Source organism: Mauremys reevesii, linkage group 12 (assembly GCF_016161935.1).
Source record: "Mauremys reevesii isolate NIE-2019 linkage group 12, ASM1616193v1, whole genome shotgun sequence".
NCBI lineage: Eukaryota > Metazoa > Chordata > Testudines > Geoemydidae > Mauremys > Mauremys reevesii.
Window position 1 is genome coordinate 50,424,808 of NC_052634.1, and position 18,800 is coordinate 50,443,607.

Here is an 18,800-nt window from a genome sequence, read left to right on the forward strand (position 1 = left end):
AGAAGCAGCCAGTGTCCGCATCTGTCTATGAGCATTGGTATTTTCTTGAAATTTGTCAGACCAACCTATCTAACACCAAACACACATTTGAAATTCTTCTTTTCACACTGTTGCTCATTCTCAGGTTCTGCTTTGTCTCCAGACAGATCCATTCTCTTTCAGGACAGCCTTGCTCTTTCTGTCTGTTTCACTCACTGAGGTGTCGGAGTAAACACTCCCCTTCCTTCTATTCTCAGGCAAACACTAGTATTAAGTGTTTGCTACTGATGGGTCTAGAAAGCATTTGTCAAGTGGAAGATGCTGTTTCTGGGGGATTGCTCCCAAGATCCAGTACTTTGGGTTCAAATGTCTCCCAGCTTCCTTGGGGAACATAATACCAAGGCTTCTTTGCAATATAGAAGAAAGGAGTTTTCCACCCCAGATGGGACTTGAACCCACAATCTCTGGCTGAGGAAACCAATGCCTTATCCATTAGGCCACTGGGGCCCTGAAAAGCAGTAAAAAGAAGGATGGAAATTCCCTCTCAGGATTGCACATTCCTCACATTCACTCAGAAGCCAAATACCCATTTAATGGCCTTACAGAAACGTCTGCATCCCCTGGCAGCGAGGCAACTGGGCAGGTCGCTGACAGAGCTGAGCACCACCTTTCTGCCAGCCATCTTTAGAGAAGAACCCCACCCTAGAGTCACCCCTCCCTCCTTCAGCACCTCCACGGCTGTGGCTCTGAGTGGCAGTAGGATGATTAGGGGGTGAATCCGGGGCTGGAAGCGGAGTAAGGTCGGCCTGTAAGGAGTAACCAGGTGGGGCTGACCCAGGGGGAGGCTGTGGGCTTCTGGTCAGTTGTTGGGATCCGAGCTCTAGATCAAAGCTGCACAGTGACCTGACACCCAGGGTTATAAGGCCGACATAGTGACCCCCTTACGGGCCTCGGTGACTCCCAAACCCTTGTTACTAAGGGCATTGAGGAGTCTCTGTCCCTTAATAACTTCTGGGAGCTCCCCAGCAGGCTGCGGGCATCAGCCGCCTCCTGCCTCACAGGTTAGACTCTTGGCGCTGTACCAGCCGCCCCCTCGCTTGCAGGCCCAGTGTAAGAAGCAGGAGGCCTGGTGCTGGCAGAAGAGGGTTTTGATTAATCGAGCTCTGTGTGATGGGCACAGGAGGCTTCCACTCAGTAGCACAGCTGGGGAGCAGGGAAGCAGCTAAGGGCGCCGGGTTCCTCCAGTGGGGTGTGGAGCAGGGGAAGCAGCTAAGGCGCCGGGTTCCTCCAGTGGGGTGTGGAGCACCGGGTTCCTCCAGTGGGGTGTGGAGCTGTTCGCACTCCTCTGCGGTGTGAAAATCGGGGCGGGGAGGCAGAAGCCCCACTTCCCTCCCGAAATGACGCCCAGTGGGGGAAGCCAGGACAACGGGGGGGGGGGGGGCGGCATGTGGTGAACAGCCTCTCACCGCCCGGGTCTAGTCTAGCTCAGGGTCCAGCTCAACTTCCTCCCCGCACCACTGGCCCCCCAGTCCCCTTCCCCCACCAGGTCAACCCGGGCACTAGGGCAGGAACGGGGTGAGGCAGCAAGTCAAGCTGAGCAAGGCAGGCAAAAGCGAGTCTTGTCTCCATGGGCCACTCAAAATGACGTCCTTTTTGTGTGCAACTGCTGCAAAAACCTCCAGGACAGAGAAGCAACAAGCCAAAATATTGCCACCTAGCTCCCAAAGTAGCTCAGTTGGAGAGCGTTAGACTGAAGATCTAAAGGTCCCTGGTTCAATCTCAGGCTTTGGTAGGTCCTTTGAGCCTTCTTTGTGCAGGGACAGCTTGTCCTCTGGGGCAGCAGCAGCAACTTTACCTGAGGCAGGTACCTGTTTTTGAGCTGGGCTTCTCCCCCTAGTTGGCCCCCCTGATCTATAAGGATGGGAAATGGGAGCTGTCTTTCCCATGTGACTTATTTGTTGACCCAAAATGGCAGGAACAGAGTGAGGCAGGACGGCCCTCATTCTCTTTTCCATATACAACCGGGGGTGGGTGGGGGGTAAACTCTGGGCAGTTGCATAGTCAACCTGTGGAACTCCTTGCCAAAGGATGTTGTGAAGGCCAAGACTATAACAGGGTTAAAAAAAAGAACTAGATAAATGAACAGAGGACAGGTCCATCAGTGGCTATTAGCCAGGGTGGGCAGGGATGGTGCCTGTAGCCTCTGTTTGCCAGACGCTGGGAATGGGCGGCAGGGGATGGATCACTTGATGATTCCCTGCTCTGTTCATTCCCTCTGGGGCCCCTGGCACTGGCCGCTGTCAGAAGACAGGAGGATACTGGGCTAGATGGACTTTGCGTCTGACCCAGTCTGGCCGTTCTTATGTCTCCCTGGGCGCAGCAGTGACACCCAGTGGCCAGGTGGCGTAATGCACAGCGTGTGTCTGCCTTCTAGGAGCAGTGACACCCACGGACCAGTCACGGTAATGCACAGAGTGTGTTTCCCACCAATCTGGGTAATGCACAGAGCATGTTTCCCATGGAGCAGCAGTGACACCCAGTGACCAGCAGGGGTGGCATCAGACTCTTCTCGTTTGGTGGGGGACTGAGGTGGGCTAGACAAAAAATTTGGGGCTGTGCCCCATCACCTGGCTCCCACCCTTCATGGGGGCCATGCCTCCCATGCCTCTGCTCCTTCCCACTTAAAGGCCAGGCTCATCTCCTCTCCCCCCGGCCAGGGGTTAGAGCAATACAACCTTTATTAAAATAAAATAGTAAACAGGGTTTACTTTAAATAATCTAAATCTGTTCCAAATTTTAGTATTAAATCCAAAGTTCTTAAAGATCCCATCAATAACCAAAGCCAAAATAAAAAATTGAAACTGTTAAGTCCTTGGGGCAGCCGGTGTAGGAAACAATCACTTGAGGCCAGAGAGCAGACAGCTAACCAAAACCTCCATTTTATTTACAGGAACAGAGCGCTCACTCAGCAGGTTGAAACCGGCTGAGCTATCCCTTAATAGTCTAACTCAGTTGCCATAGTAACAAAACCCATGACAACCAAATACACAACATATTCCTCCCCCCCAATAAAAACATCCCCTAAATAAAACACACACTAAACTAGAGAAGGAGGGTAGACTGCCTCCATTCCCGGCTAAACCCTGGGGATTATTTTGCCCCAAAACCGTGGGTTCGCCCTAACTAAAGATCCAGCCGATGAGGAGGCCTTCTGTCTCTAGGTGGATTACGGCGAACTTCTGGTGTTGTTGCACCCGAAAGTACTAGGGGCTCAGGGTCCGCAGCACGAATAGGTGAGGAGGTGGTATCAGCTCGTGCTGGGCAAAGGGGTATCTCAGCTGCCGGCAGTAATGGAGGAGAACAGTCAGGAACAGGTGACTCATGATTCGGTGTCTCACCAGGAGGGGTGAAGTCAGACCCCTCAACTGCAGATGGGTCCTGAAGACTGGCATGACCTGGCAACAGCTGATCTACATGTCGCCGCCAGGTAAGATTCTCTGCAGTCCGGACTGTATAGGAAACAGGTCCTGTTTGAGTGATGACTGTGGCCGGGACCCATTTAGCTCTGGAAGTATAATTCCGAGCCAAAACTGGCTGTCCTGGGCTAAAGGTTCGGTCTTTTGCTCTGGGTGCCCGTCTGATAACTTGATATTGCTGCTGATGTTGCACAGTTTGTCTGGGTTCAGAAGGTTTCAGCAGATCAAAGCAAGTGCGCAGCTGTCGTCCCATCATTAGAAAGGCTGGGGAAGCCTGGGTCGTAGCATGAGGTGTGTTTCTATAGGAAAGTAAGAAGGTATCCAGACGCTTTTGAATGGAGTGTTGTCCCTTTGCTGATTTCAAAGCGTTTTTCATTGTCTGCACAAATCTTTCAGCTAATCCGTTGGTGGACGGATGATATGGTGCTGACGTGATGTGGTGTATCCCATTTGCCTTCATAAAATTTTGAAACTCCTGGGAGACGAACTGCGGTCCGTTGTCGCTCACAAGTTGTTCTGGCAGACCAAAACGACTAAAGAGTCCTCGTAGTTTTTGGATAGTACTCTCTGCAGTAGTGGACTGCATTATAGAGACTTCTGGCCATTTAGAATGGGCATCTACTGCCACCAAGAACATGCTTCCTTCAAGGGGGCCAGCAAAGTCAACGTGAATACGTTGCCATGGGTTTTCAGGCCAGTCCCATGGGTGTAGGGGTGCCCACTTGGGTGCATTTCTTACACCCTGACATGACATACAAGCTTTTGCCTTCTCTTCAATAGCACCGTCCAATCTAGGCCACCAAAAATAGCTTCGTGCAATTTCCTTCATGCGCACTATTCCACAGTGACTGGAATGTAGCTGTTCTAACATCTGTGATCTCAGGGGTGGTGGAATAATGACACGCCTCCCCCACAACAAACAACCAGATTGGACCGATAACTCCGTCCGCCTGGACATGTAGGGAACAAGGTCGGGTGAGACCGGAGAGGTTTGTCGAGATTTTCCATGCATCACCAGGTCCATAACTTGGGATAATACTGGGTCAACGCGGGTTGCCTTCTTTATCTGAGTAGCAGTGATGGGTGTATTCTCTACCTGTTCAAAGTAGAAGATTTCCTTTTGGGCACTATCTTGATGTTTGACCGGAAAAGGCAACCTTGAGAGGCCATCTGCATTGCCGTGCAGAGTGGATTTCCGATATTTGATTTCATATGTGTGTGCAGAAAGTATCAATGCCCAACGTTGCATACGACTAGCAGCTAATGGGGGAATGCCTGTGTAGGGTCCAAAATTGATGTCAGAGGTCGATGGTCTGTAAGAAGAGTAAACTTTCGCCCAAACAGGTACTGATGAAACTTCCTAATTCCAAAAACAATTCCTAATGCCTCACGTTCGATTTGGGCGTAGTTAGTTTCTGCTTTGCTTAGAGTGCGTGAAGCAAAAGCAATAGGTCTTTCTTCTCCCGAAGGCATAATGTGTGACACGACCGCTCCCACTCCATAAGGAAGCATCGCAGGCCAATTGCAGGGGTAAGGATGGATCAAAGTGCGTTAGAACTTCAGAATTTAACAATGCATCCTTAGCTTTGTTAAATGCAACATCACAGGCTTCAGTCCACTTCCAGGCCTTGTTCTGCCCAAGGAGCTCATGAAGTGGTTTTAGCAGTGTGGCTAACTGTGAGATGAACTTTCCATAATAGTTCAGGAGTCCTAGAAACGAGCGCAGCTGGCTTACATTTCGAGGTGGGGGAGCCTCCACAATAGCTTTAACTTTGCAGGGCCTTATGAAGACCTGCAGAATCAATGATGTGTCCCAAATATTCAAAAGAGGGCTTGAAGAATTCACACTTGTCTTTGCGAACTCGTAGGCCATACTCTTCCAGTCTTTGTAGGGTAGCCTCTAAATTCCTTAAGTGATCCTCTTCATTTCTTCCAGTGACCAGGATATCATCCAGATAGCACTGAACTCCTGACAAGCCACACAAGATCTGGTCCATAGCCCTCTGGAACAGGGCGGGAACCGATGTGATTCCGAAGGGTAGGCGACAGTATCGATAAAGCCCCCTATGAGTCACAATAGTCAACAGCTCTTGGGACTTTTCATCGACGTGCATCTGTAAATATGCTTGACTCAGATCAATCTTACTGAACTTTTGTCCCCCAGCCAGGCCTGCGAAGAGGTCATCGATGCGGGGAAGCGGGTATTGCTCTGCACACAACACTGGGTTGACAGTGACTTTAAAATCACCGCAAATCCGGAGAGCCATCTTTCTTCACTATTGGAACGATAGGAGTGGCCCATGAGCTATGGGTAACTGGTATTAGGACTCCATTGGTGACCAGGCGCTCCAGGTCTGCTTCAACTTTTGGCCTGATGGCATATGGCACAGTTCGGGCTTTCAGATATTTTGGTGGACTGTCAGGTTTAATGTTCAATGTCACAGTGATTCCCTTCATACTTCCCAAATCATCTCCAAAAACAGCAGCATGTTTCCTTAGTATAGGGGTTAGACTGGTTTCTTCTTTAGTCATCCGGTGCACTTCTGCCCAGTTCAGCTGAATCTTCCCAAGCCAAGACCTACCCATTAAGGCTGGGTAGTCACCTCTCACCACAAACAGTGGCAATTTAGCTGCCTGTCCATTGAGCTCCACCTTAACATCAATAGTGCCCAACATGGGCACAGCTTCACCTGTATACGTCTTTAGAACAGTTTTTGTTGCCTTAAGCGGAAGATGCTGTAGCTTTTCCTTATACACAGTCTCAGGAACCAGCGAGACAGCTGCACCGGTGTCTAGTTCCATGCGTATAGGTTTGCCCTCCAATAAAGGGGTTACCCAGTATTCATGTGAGCCCGCTGCCAAAGACAAAACATGCAGTGGCACTTCCTCTTGTGAGGAGGTGTCACCTTGATCATCCTGGGTCTGCTCTAGGGTATGCAAGGTTCCTCTTTTTGTCGGCCAGACCACAGGCCTCTTTTTCTTTTGTTTACAGGCATACTCAATGTGTCCCTTTTTGCCACAGTGTCGACACACCAGGTCCTTACACCAGCATTCTGATGCCTGGTGACCCAGCTTACCACAGCAGTAACATTCTTGACTCTGCACCGTTTTGTGGGTCAGTTCTTGTGACACTTTTTGCACCCTAGGGGATGCACCGATGTATTGTGCCTCCCTTGTAACCAGTTCCATGGAGACAGCAATATCAACAGCCTTCTGTAATGTAAGCTGAGCCTCTGTCAGTAGGCGCTTCCGTATAGCTTCACTGCAGAGGCCACACACTAACCTGTCACGCAGGGCATCATTTAACATCTCTTTAAATTCACAGTGTTCTGCTAGCTTTTTTAAAATGGCTACAAATTGTACAACTGTTTCATCTTCCTTTTGGTCTCTTTTGTGGAACCTATATCTTTCAGCAATTACAAGTGGTTTTGGGGAGAAATGAGACCCCAGGATTTCCACAATGTCACTGTAAGATTTAGTCTCAGGCTTAACAGGGTGCAGTAAGCTGCGTAGCAGAGAGTAGGTTTTAGCCCCTACAACAGTTAAGAATATTGGCACCTTCTTCGCTTCTGTAATGTCATTTGCAATACCAAAAAGCTCAAAACGCTCAGTATACACATGCCACTGCTCTGTATTCTCATCAAAAGGCTCCAGGGGCCTGGTCAGAGTAGCCATGATTTTTAGTTTCACTTTCACAGTCAGTCCAAACAAGCAGCTTTTTTTGTTTGTTTGTTCTTTACCTTGACTTCTATTTCCTTCTGTTACTGGAGCAGCACCAGGATCCCATCCTCGTCGCCAGTGTTAAATCCTTGGGGCAGCCGGCGTAGGAAGCAATCACTTGAAGCCAGAGAGCAGGCAGCTAACCAAAACCTCCATTTTATTTACAGACACAGAGAGCTCACTCAGCCGGTCGAAACCGGTTGAGCAAACCCATAATAATCTAACTCAGTTGCCATAGCAACAAAAAACATGACAACCAAATACACAACACTAATGAGGAAAGGGGCACTGGTGAGTAGCCCCAGCTCCCACAGACCAGCTATGGTCAGCGTACACCTACACCGTCGCATGGGCCCCAGCAGGCAACAACACCCCTGGCCCTCTTCTGCATCCCAAAGGCTTTGGCCGCAGCAACAGCCCTGGCCCTCCTCACCTGCCCTTGCCCAGCAGGATGCCTTTTCGGTCTACACAGCTCCTCACACAACACCCGCCTGGGACCTTGCCCTCCCCTACCAGCTCAGCAGCACCTTTTTTCCTCTCAAAACCTCCTCTTGCCACCCTCCCCCTTCCACACTTCACACTCACCTCATCACAAACTCACCCACGGCCCCTTTGGCTTCTCAAGCGCCTCTGAAGGGACGCAGCTTCCCAGGCACGCAGATCCTTCCCTTCAACGCTCACTGGATGGACATTCGAAACACAGCCCTTTCCAGGAGGGAATGCGCTGCTTTTGGACCCTGGCGCCCAGCAAGAAGTCCTGGGACTCTTTTTCTGACCGATGGACCCCACTGACTTGCCTTTACCAAGCAGAAACTGAGGACCGGCTGATGGCTCTCTTTGCAAACGGACGCCATCAGACTGAGCCACGAGGCCTGCTGCAGGATAGCCCCTCCCACCAAAAGCAATGCCGTGACCCGGATTCGAACCGAGGTTGCTGCGGCCACGGCGCAGAGTACTAACCACTATACGATCACGGCCAGGTGCTGGGGGCGCAGGCAGCAACCCAGCGGAAAATGCTCAGCTCTGCACACTCGGGGCGGCCACCTACCTCGCCGGCAGCCACAGGTCTTTCTCAAGTCTCCCCATTACAGTCACAGGTCAAATGCTGAGCAAAGGAAAAAAGAGAGGAAGCCAATCCCATGCCTGTCCCTTTTTCTGTCTTCCTCCACCCCTGGACCAAGTCCTCCCGTTTGTCTGGGCCATTGTCCTCATGGCCCTGGCCAGCCTATTTCCCTTTGCCGCTCTGAAACGTGCCCCCACGTGCAGGCCCCGGGGGAGGCTTTGGCTAGGGCGAGCGTGTCCTTGCGAGGTAACTGTCTCTCTGGAGGTGAAAGTCATCAGTGCGGGGTGCGAAGGGAAGTGGCCGTCGAAAGAGAATGCAAGGCATGTGGCGGGCAGGCCAGGGATTTCTTTGTCCCCCCTTCAAAAGGGGTCACCCTCCCCGTCGGAGAATCGAACCCCGGTCTACAGCGTGACAGGCAGGGATACTCACCACTATACTAACGAGGAAAGGGGCATGATTAGGGGCCCCAGCTCCCACAGGCCAGCTATGGTCAGCGTACACCTACACCGTCGCATCGGCCCCAGCAGGCAACAACACCCCTGGCCCTCTTGTGCTTCCCAAAGGCTTTGGCCGCAGCAACAGCCCTGGCCCTCCTCACCTGCCCTTGCCCAGCAGGACGCCTTTTCGGGCCTACACAGCTCCTCACACAACACCTGCCTGGGACCTTGCCCTCCCCTACCAGCTCAGCAGCACCTTTTTTCCTCTCAAAACCTCCTCTTGCCACCCTCCCCCTTCCACACTTCACACTCACCTCATCACAAACTCACCCACGGCCCCTTTGGCTTCTCAAGCGCCTCTGAAGGGACGCAGCTTCCCTGGCACGCAGATCGTTCCCTTCAACGCGCACTGGACGGACATTCGAAACACAGCCCTTTCCAGGAGGGAATGCGCTGCTTTTGGACCCTGGCGCCCAGCAAGAAGTCCTGGGACTCTTTTTCTGACCGATGGACCCCACTGACTTGCCTTTACCAAGCAGAAACTGAGGACCGGCTGATGGCTCTCTTTGCAAACGGACGCCATCAGACTGAGCCACGAGGCCTGCTGCAGGATAGCCCCTCCCCACCAAAAAGCAATGCCGTGACCCGGATTCGAACCGAGGTTGCTGCGGCCACGGTGCAGAGTACTAACCACAATACGATCACGGCCAGGCGCTGGGGGCGCAGGCAAGTAGCCCAGCGGAAAATGCTCAGCTCTGCGCTCTCGGGGCGGCCACCTACCTCGCCGGCGGCCACAGGTCTTTCTCAAGTCTCCCCATTACAGTCACAGGTCAAATGCTGAGCAAAGGAAAAAAGAGAGGAAGCCAATCCCATGCCTGTCCCTTTTTCTGTCTTCCTCCACCCCTGGACCAAGTGCCTCCCCGTTTGTCTGGGCCATTGTCTTCATGGCCCTGGCCAGCCTATTTCCCTTTGCCGCTCTGAAACGTGCCCCCACGTGCAGGCCCCGGGGGAGGCTTTGGCTAGCGGCGTGTCCTTGCGAGGTAACTGTCTCTCTGGAGGTGAAAGTCATCAGTGCGGGGTGCGAAGGGAAGTGGCCGTCGAAAGAGAATGCAAGGCATGTGGCGGGCAGGCCAGGGATTTCTTTGTCCCCCCTTCAAAAGGGGTCACCCTCCCCGTCGGGGAATCGAACCCCGGTCTCCCGCGTGACAGGCAGGGATACTCACCACTATACTAACGAGGAAAGGGGCACGGCGAGTGGCCCCAGCTCCCACATACCAGCTACGGTCAGCGTACACCTACACCGTCGCATGGGCCCCAGCAGGCAACAACACCCCTGGCCCTCTTCTGCTTCCCAAAGGCTTTGGCCACAGCAACAGCCCTGGCCCTCCTCACCTGCCCTTGCCCAGCAGGACGCCTTTCCGGGCCTACACAGCTCCTCACACAACACCCGCCTGGGACCTTGCCCTCCCCTACCAGCTCAGCAGCACCTTTTTTCCTCTCAAAACCTCCTCTTGCCACCCTCCCCCTTCCACACTTCAGACTCACCTCATCACAAACTCACCCACGGCCCCTCTGGCTTCTCAAGCGCGTCTGGAGGGACGCAGCTTCCCAGGCACGCAGATCTGGCTGATGGCTCCCAAGTGTGCAAGTCCGTCCCCGCAGAGCTGCCCCATAGGGTGACATTGAAGAAACTGTGGAAAACAGGATGGGGGGGGGGGCAATAGGCTCCTATATAAGAAAAAGTCCTCCCAGACCGGCCTGTCCCTTTAAACATGGGACATCTGGTCACCCTGGAGCAGCCCCGCACTCCTGCTCCCCGGTTGGTGCGTTTGTGACCCGGGGGCTGAAGCCGACGCGAGAAATGGAAGGGAGCGAGCTCGGGGCTCTCCGGCGCCACCTGCTGGTAGCAGAGGGAAATGACTGAGCGACGTCCTGGCTAATTTAAATATCACCTGGTTCTCTCCGGGGTGGCTCCACTGGAGAGCTGGGGCGTGGCCTGAGTGTGGCAGCACCTTATTTGCATATTAAAAGCAGCTGTTTGGGGCCATTGGGGTAAAATAGGAGTAAGTTTTGGGGTTGGGCCCCACATGTTTAGTGCAGGCTGTGGGGAGCCGGGCTGAGCAGAACCTGCCCCGACGGGGTGTGTGGTCACCCTGAGCTGGGAGCGTGTTGCCAGATATGGGGAAGGGACTGGGGGGGGGGGAAGTAGTGGGTGGTAGTTGTGGAAAGCAGAAAGTGTTCCCCCCCTTTTTTGGGTGCCTGAGTGGGGTTCTCGTTACCTAATGAAGAGCAGTGGTGGGGGAGGGGAATTGAGACTCTGCTTTGGGGGTTTCTGTGGGGCCTGACACGAGCCACCTGGCGCTGGCTGCTGCTGTGGGGCATAGGACAGGTGGGGGCGGGGCTGTCTGGGTGCTTGAGATGAGGGGCGGTTCCTGATTGGCTGGTGCTGGGCTGCCTAGAGTTTTCTGACAGCTGATCTCCCATTGGCTCTGGCGCGGGGCGGGTCTCTGAAACCTGGTCTCCCATTGGGCCCTCCCCACCTGACGTTTCTGACAGGCTCATCTCCCATTGGTGACGTTGTGTGACAGCGATGCGGGGCGGAGCCGCCAGGGCCTTGTGCGCTCAGAGCTCAGCGCCGCCCGCGAGAAGCGGCGCGAGGCCGCGCGGGGCGGGTCCCGCTGCCGGGCGGAGGACCGAGACCGCAGCCGCGGCGCCGCCTCCCGCCTGGCGAAGCCGCAGCACCGGGGTCACAGGGCGCGGCGCTTCCGCGCGGCTGTTTCCTGCCGGTCGCGGGGTGACGGGTCCTGCCGGGCGGCGCGGGTCCCGATGGCAGCGGGGGCTCTGGCGTCCGCCCGCCCGCGCGGCGGCTGGGAGCTGCGGGGCCCCTGCACTGGCCGCGGGCTGCGGCTCCTCCTCACCCGGTGACTGGGAGCTCCGGGCTCTGCCTGCGGTGTCTGCGCGCCGGGGCTCCTCCTGCCCGGGCGGCCGGGAGCTCCCGGGGCTGCGGCCTCCTCACCCCGGTGACTGGGAGCGCCGGGCTCTGCCTGCGGTGTCTGAGCGCCGGGGCTCCTCTCCTGCCCGGGCGGCCGGGAGCTCCCGGGCTGCGGCTCCTCCTCACTCCCGGTGACTGGGAGCTCCGGGCTCTGCCTGCGGTGTCTGAGCGCCGGGGCTCCTCCTGCCCGGGCGGCCGGGAGCTCCCGGGGCTGCGGCTCCTCCTCACCCCCTCCCGGTGACTGGGAGCTCCGGGCTCTGCCTGCGGTGTCTGAGCGCCGGGGCTCCTCTCCTGCCCGGGCGGCCGGGAGCTCCCGGGCTGCGGCTCCTCCTCACCCCTCCCGGTGACTGGGAGCTCCGGGCTCTGCCTGCGGTGTCTGAGCGCCAGGGCTCCTCTCCTGCCCGGGCGGCCGGGAGCTCCCGGGGCTGCGGCTCCTCCTCACCCCGGTGACTGGGAGCTCCGGGCTCTGCCTGCGGTGTCTGAGCGCCGGGGCTCCTCTCCTGCCCGGGCGGCCGGAGCTCCCGGGCTGCGGCTTCTCCTCACCCCGGTGACCGGGAGCTCCAGGCTCTGCCTGCGGTGTCTGAGCGCTGGGGCTCCTCTCCTGCCCGGGCGGCCGGAGCTCCCGGGCTGCGGCTCCTCCTCACCCCGCGGTGACTGGGAGCTCCCGGCTCTGCCTGCGGTGTCTGAGCGCCGGGGCTCCTCTCCTGCCCGGGCGGCCGGGAGCTCCCGGGGCTGCGGCTTCTCCTCACCCCGCCCGGTGACTGGGAGCTCCGGGCTCTGCCTGCGGTGTCTGAGCGCCGGGGCTCCTCCTGCCGGGCGGCCGGGAGCTCCGGGGCTGCGGCTTCTCCTCACTCCCCGTGACTGGGAGCTCCGGGCTCTGCCTGCGGTGTCTGGCGCCGGGGCTCCTCTCCTGCCTGGGGCGGCCGGGAGCTCCGGGCTGCGGCTTCTCCTCACCCCGGTGACTGGGAGCTCCGGGCTCTGCCTGCGGTGTCTGCGCGCCGGGGCTCCTCCTGCCCGGGCGGCCGGGAGCTCCCGGGGCTGCGGCTCCTCCTCACCCGGTGACTGGGAGCTCCGGGCTCTGCCTGCGGTGTCTGCGCGCCGGGGGCTCCTCTCCTGCCCGGGGCGGCCGGGAGCTCCCGGGGCTGCGGCTTCTCCTCACCCCCCCCCCGTGACTGGGAGCTCCCGGCTCGGCCTGCGGTGTCGGAGGGCCGGGGCTCTCTCCTGCCCGGGGCGGCTGGGAGCTCCCGGGGCTGCGGCGCTGCAGGGTCTGTGAGCAATGACGTGGGGCTGCGGGGTCCTCCCGCCATCAAGGCCTGTTGGGGAATCCTGGGTCCATCCGCAGCGGCTGGGAGCTCTGGGGTCCGCTCGTAGGAGCTGCAGGGTCCATACGCAGTGGGGTGGGGCTGGGGGGGCTCCCCGCCACCCATGGCTGCTGCCACACAGGTAGTATATAGTGTGGAGTCTGCTCACATAACACAGAGAAAGTTGCCTATGCAGCTCACAATAGTAAATAGGGTCAGACCAGAAGAGATCTTCTTTCCAAGTGGGAATTGTACAGGGAGGAACAACAGACCTAGTGCAGCTGTGTTGCCACTGTCTACTAGCACTGAAATGGTTCAGAATGCCTTGGGTCAAGTGGCACCAGTTCTAAAAGTAAGGGTGATTTAGTGCTGTGGTTCTCAAACAGGGGTATCCAATGGTCTTCCAGGGGGTACATCAACTCATCTAGATATTTGCCTAGATTTACAACAGGCTACATAGAAAGCACTAGCAAATTCGTAACAAATTAAAATTCATACTTTGATTTGTTTATACTGTTCTCTCTACTATACACTGAAATGTAAGTACAATACTTATATTCAAGGGATTTATTTTTATAAATATTGCATCTGATTATGTAAGCAAGTAGTTTTTAAGTGAGGTAAAACTTGGGGGTATGCAAGAGAAATCAGACTCCTGAAAGGGGTACAGGTGTCTCTAAAGGTTAAGACCCACTGATTTAGTGCAGGTACCACCGGTAACATAGAACCCTGCAAAAACTTCTAGTGCAGATGAATTTGAGGGCAAGCCAGAGAGAAACAGCTGTGGAGCATGCTAGAAAGGGCTGACCTGTCCGGATTCTCTGTGCCTGACAGGCTGTCATGTGGTACAGAGGAGCTTGTGAGAGGTATGGCAAAGCAAGAGGGTTTGATTAGTTGCTAGGAGCTCCACATGCTAATCAGGAGGTGTGTTTCTGTAAATAGCGACATAAACATCTTCTAATGGACAGTGTGCTAAAGCTGTCTCAATTGTGCTTAATGAAATGGGGACCTGGTTTTAGATTTTTGTTCTTTAATTCGCTGGAGGTGAAACCCGTTGTATGGGAAGAAAACTTGTGCACATTAGCCTGGGTGTGTAGCCAAGTACAGTTTTGTTAAGATTATACTTTCAGAAATTGTTTCTATAGTTTGTAATTAGAGAAGTGTGGGTGAAAGAGTCTGATCTTGCTAATCATGAGAAGAAGTTAAAGTGTTCTTTTCTGAGCATAAAGTGAGTGGACAGTGTTTTTTAATACAGCTGCTATTTGCTATTCATGACTGTTCTTGTTTTCTTTTTGGGAAGCTGAAAGAGAAAGAACAAAGACTAAATAATTAATTCCTATAAAGCAAGTTTAAAAATAAATGTTTTGGTTTTCTTTTCTGTTATCTGAATTTGTTTAAAGCTTTTGTTGAGATCTGTTTAGTGGTGAGTCTTAATTTGTTTTGGTAGATTTTGAAAGAAAAGTAAAGGTAGTGTGGAAATGGTGTTTTAAAGGTTTCTAGTTCAGTACTTACTGAAAAAAATTTAAAATTTCTTTATGCTGCTCTATCTCTTTTTCTTGTAATCCATTTCAGAATTTAGGTAGGGTCCTGTGTCTGCATGTTCTCTTCCTTTTCCACTTGCCTCTCCTTCTCCCTTCCCATTTTTGGGAAGCCCCTATTTTACTTTTCCTGCTCTGGCAGAAGTGCATGTTTGCTCTTGGCCCCAAGCACATCAGACAATCCACTCAGGATCTGACAGTTGCTGTCTCCTGGCTGTATAGTGCATAGAGGGTTCTAAAGCTGTCTCAGGGTATGTCTACACTATGGGATTATTCCGATTTTACAGAAACCAGTTTTGGAAACAGATTATGGGCTTGGCTACACTTACAAGTTGCAGCGCTGGGAGTTACAGCGCTGGTCATGCAGCTGTGTAAGGGCCAGCGCTGGAGTGTGGCCACACTGACAGCTACCAGCGCTGCAGTGTGGCCACACTTGCAGCACTTTCCAGCGCTGTATTGAGAGGTGCATTGTGGGCAGCTATCCCACAGAGCACCTCGTCCCATTTTGGCGCTGAGTATTGTGGGAAGGGGAAGGAAGTGTGCGGGTCATTCCGCTTCCTGTTTGCCAGCGCCCCGTGGTGCATCGCTTCACATCCCAGCATTCACTCTTTCCGGCAGCGTTTGGCGCCATTGTGAGTGTCTTTCTGTTACTCTCTGTGAATCGCGATTTCTGTGGCAAATGGAGCCCGATCTGCTGAGGACTCTGCTGATGAGTGTCACCAGCACAACACGTTTGGCAGTCGAGCTATTCCTTCAGCTCCAAAGTGACAGTGAGGAGTCCGACGATGATATTAATATGGATTTGTCTGCGCGTGTGACACTACAGTGCTTGCGGCATTCACGGAAATGCTCAGCACCGTTGAACGCCGCTTTTGGGCTCGGAAACAAGCACTGAGTGGTGGGATCACATCGTCATGGAAGTCTGGGATGACGAGCAGTGGCTGCAGAACTTTCGTATGAGAAAAGCCACTTTCATGGGACTGTGTGCTGAGCTCGCCCCCACTCTGCGGCGCAAGGACACAAGATTGAGAGCTGCCCTGACGGTGGAAAAGCGGGTGGCTATTGCAATCTGGAAGATGGCAAATCCAGACAGCTACCGGTCGGTCGGGAACCAGTTTGGTGTGGGAAAGTCGACCGTGGGAATCGTTTTGATGCAAGTTTGCAAGGCAATTAATCGCATCCTGCTAAGAAAGACCGTGACTCGGGAGCGTGCAGGACATTGTGGATGGCTTTGCACAAATGGGTTTCCCTAACTGTGGAGGCGATAGATGGGACGCATATTCCTATTCTGGCCCCACCTGGCATCAGAGTACGTTAATCGTAAGGGGTATTTCTCTATGGTTCTCCAGGCGCTTGTAGATCACGCGGGCGTTTCATTGACATTTACACAGGCTGGCCTGGAAAGGTGCATGATGCGCATCTTTGGAACAGTGGCCTGTTCAGGAAGATGCAGGCAGGGACTTTTTTCCCAGACAGGAAGATCACAGTAGGGGATGTCGAAATGCCCACTGTGATCCTTGGAGACCCCGCGTACCCGTTACTGCCTTGGCTCATGAAACCCTATACAGGGAAGCTTGACAGGAGCAAGGACCGGTTCAACTACAGGCTGAGCGGTGCAGAATGACTGTGGAGTGTGCTTTTGGGCGTTTAAAAGCTCGCTGGAGATGTTTGTATGGGAAGCTAGACTTGGGGAAAGCAGCATCCCGCGGTTATAAGCGCTTGCTGTACCCTCCATAATATTTGTGAAGGAAGGGTGAAACATTCAGTGAGGCATGGACCACCGAGGTTCAAGTCCTGGAGGCTGAATATGCACAGCCAGAGAGCAGGGCTAATAGAGAGGCCCAGCACAGGGCTACAAGGATTAGGGATGCCTTGAGGAAGAATTTGAGGCTGAAAGCCAACAGTAATGTTGCTGCCTTGCATGGGAGTGAATTGCACTGCTTACACTGTTATTCTATTATCCATAATAATAATATGATTTGCAGTGCCTCTTTCTTCACTGGGCTAAGGTATCTTTCACTATCTGCTATAATAAAGACTGTTTTCAAAGCCAAGAATTGTTTTATTGAAAAGAAAAAAACTTCCTTGACAGACAGACAGACACACAACATTTCATTAACACAAGAGGGCAAGGGTGTGGGTTGGTGAACTGTACAGTCACAAGTTTGCATATGCCCTGTCTGGATTGCTGTTTAATGAATCCTGCACTTCAGGGTTCATATACTGCATGGTGATGGGGTTGAATGCAGAGGGTAAGGGTGGTGGTAGGTATCAGGGCTGGTTGGGAACGTACAGGTGTTGGAGGCAGCTGGTGGTGGTAAGAGCCTGGATGCTGGGGAAAGGTGGTTTGAGCTGACATTGGGGCACAAGGCACAAAGGGCGGGCGGGTGGGGAGTAGCACGGTAGTGCTCTGCTTGCATGGAAACGAGTGACTCTATAGACTCCGGCAGCGCTCCAGGATGCTTAGCAGCCGCTCCATGCTTTTCCTCTTGGCCACTGCATTTCTCTTGCGGGTCCTGCTTTCTTTCTCTCGCCACTCCTTCAATTCTTTTCTCTCTGTAGCAGAGTGCTGAAGAACAGTTTTCAGCATGTCCTCTTTGCTCTTTCGGGATTTTTCTCAAATGTTGAAGCCTCTGTGATGTTGAACATCTGGGCAGTCCAGTAGTCAAGGTCACTGTAGAAACAGAAATGACAACATTTAACACGGGCAGCATTGTATCCACTATCTCCAGACATGAATTGTTACACTGAGGAGTTCTCACTTGCAAGTTCTCACTTGCATTCTTTATCCCAAAAGGAAAACACAACAGAAGCCACGAAATGGTGAGTGAGGAGTGTTTACTTATATAGGAGAAGAGGGGCTTGAGTGAGAGGAGCTGGTTGCTTGGGTAATCTGGAGTGCTAGAGGGTTGAGTGAAGATGCAGATGCAGGGGTGATCTTATCTCCCTATCTCTTCACTAAAGAGTCTCCCAACATTTTCACAGGACTTAATCCTGGAAGATGTTTCCCTCCTGCAGTCACTAGGGAACAGCGGGGCTCTTTTAGAGCAATGTGGATTCCGCCCGGGACCCTATGCGGCGTGCCTGTGTTCAGAAATGGTCCCCCCCCCACTGGCCGAAGAGTGGCGCGGACGCGTCACCGTCACTGGGACAAGGGACACAGTGGCTCTGCCTATAAACCTGCGCAGGCATATTGCCCACGCTCTGGATGACGCTTTGCTGAGATAACTGAAGCAGATTACCGCGTGATAGACCACATCAACGGGCTATTCCACATCTAGACGCTGCCATGCATGCATCCATAACCCCCCTTCCTCTCCAGAAACATTTCACTTCAGAAAATAAAAGCCGCTTACCGGTAAACCGCTCCTCTGCTTGTCCTTCTGCAACTGCTGGCTGCTGCGATTGGGTAGTTTCCTCCTGGCTTGAGAAGAGCTCCTGGCTGCATGCCTCCAGGGAATCTGCGGTTTCTTCCCCCATCCCAGGAGCTTCACTCGCGGTTTCCTCTCCCCCCCCTGCAGCCTCCTCCTCCTCCTGTCCCCCAGCCTGCTCAGAAGTGTCCATCGTTATCCTGGGATTGGCAGTGGGATAACCCCCAAGTATCTCGTCCATCTCCCTGTAAAAACGGCAGGTCGTGGGAGCAGCTCCGGATCGTCGATTCCCCTCTCGGGCTTTGTAATAGGCACTCCGCAGCTCTTTAACTTTCACCCTGCATTGTACTGCGTCCCGATCATGGCCCCTATCCAGCATGGCCCTTGATATCTGCTCAAAGATATCGTAATTCCCTCTGACCGGCGCAGCTGTGCCTGAACAGATGCCTCACCCCAAACACTGATGAGGTCCTGCAATTCACCTGTGCTCCATGCTGGGGCTCGTTTGCCGCGTGGAGGCATGGTCACCTGTAACTGATTAACTGATTGCACTCCACACCTGGCTGCAGCAAACAGGAAGGAGATTTTTAAATTTCCCGGGGCATTTAAAGGGCGGGTCACCTGAGGCAAGAGCAGTAGAGTGCAAACTGATGTGCAGAGTGGCTGAACAGGAATTCTGGGATAGCTCCTTATTCCCTGGAGGACAGGTAAAGCGCTGGTGAGTGTCCACACCTGCTGAGCAGCGCTGGTGTCACCAGCGCTGCACTCCTTATACCCCTGCCGGGATGGGTTTTCAGCCAGCGCTGCAACCAGGGAGTTGCAGCGCTGGTTGTGCCCTGCAAGTGTGGACGGGGTGTAATTGCAGCGCTGGAAAGCCTCCACCAGCGCTGCAACTTGTAAGTGTAGCCAAGCCCTAAGATACG

At 54.0% G+C, this 18,800-nt stretch overlaps 2 non-coding genes across 2 annotated transcripts; one reads left to right on the forward strand and one right to left on the reverse strand.

Annotated features, from left to right (window-relative positions):
• Positions 1–9,843: 9,843 nt before the first annotated feature.
• TRNAD-GUC lies at positions 9,844–9,915 on the reverse strand. Its single transcript has one exon. It is a non-coding gene; the product is annotated as a tRNA-Asp (tRNA).
• Positions 9,916–14,082: 4,167 nt separating this feature from the next.
• LOC120376603 lies at positions 14,083–14,298 on the forward strand. The gene has a single exon (XR_005587458.1). It is a non-coding gene; the product is annotated as a small nucleolar RNA U3 (small nucleolar RNA).
• Positions 14,299–18,800: the final 4,502 nt, after the last annotated feature.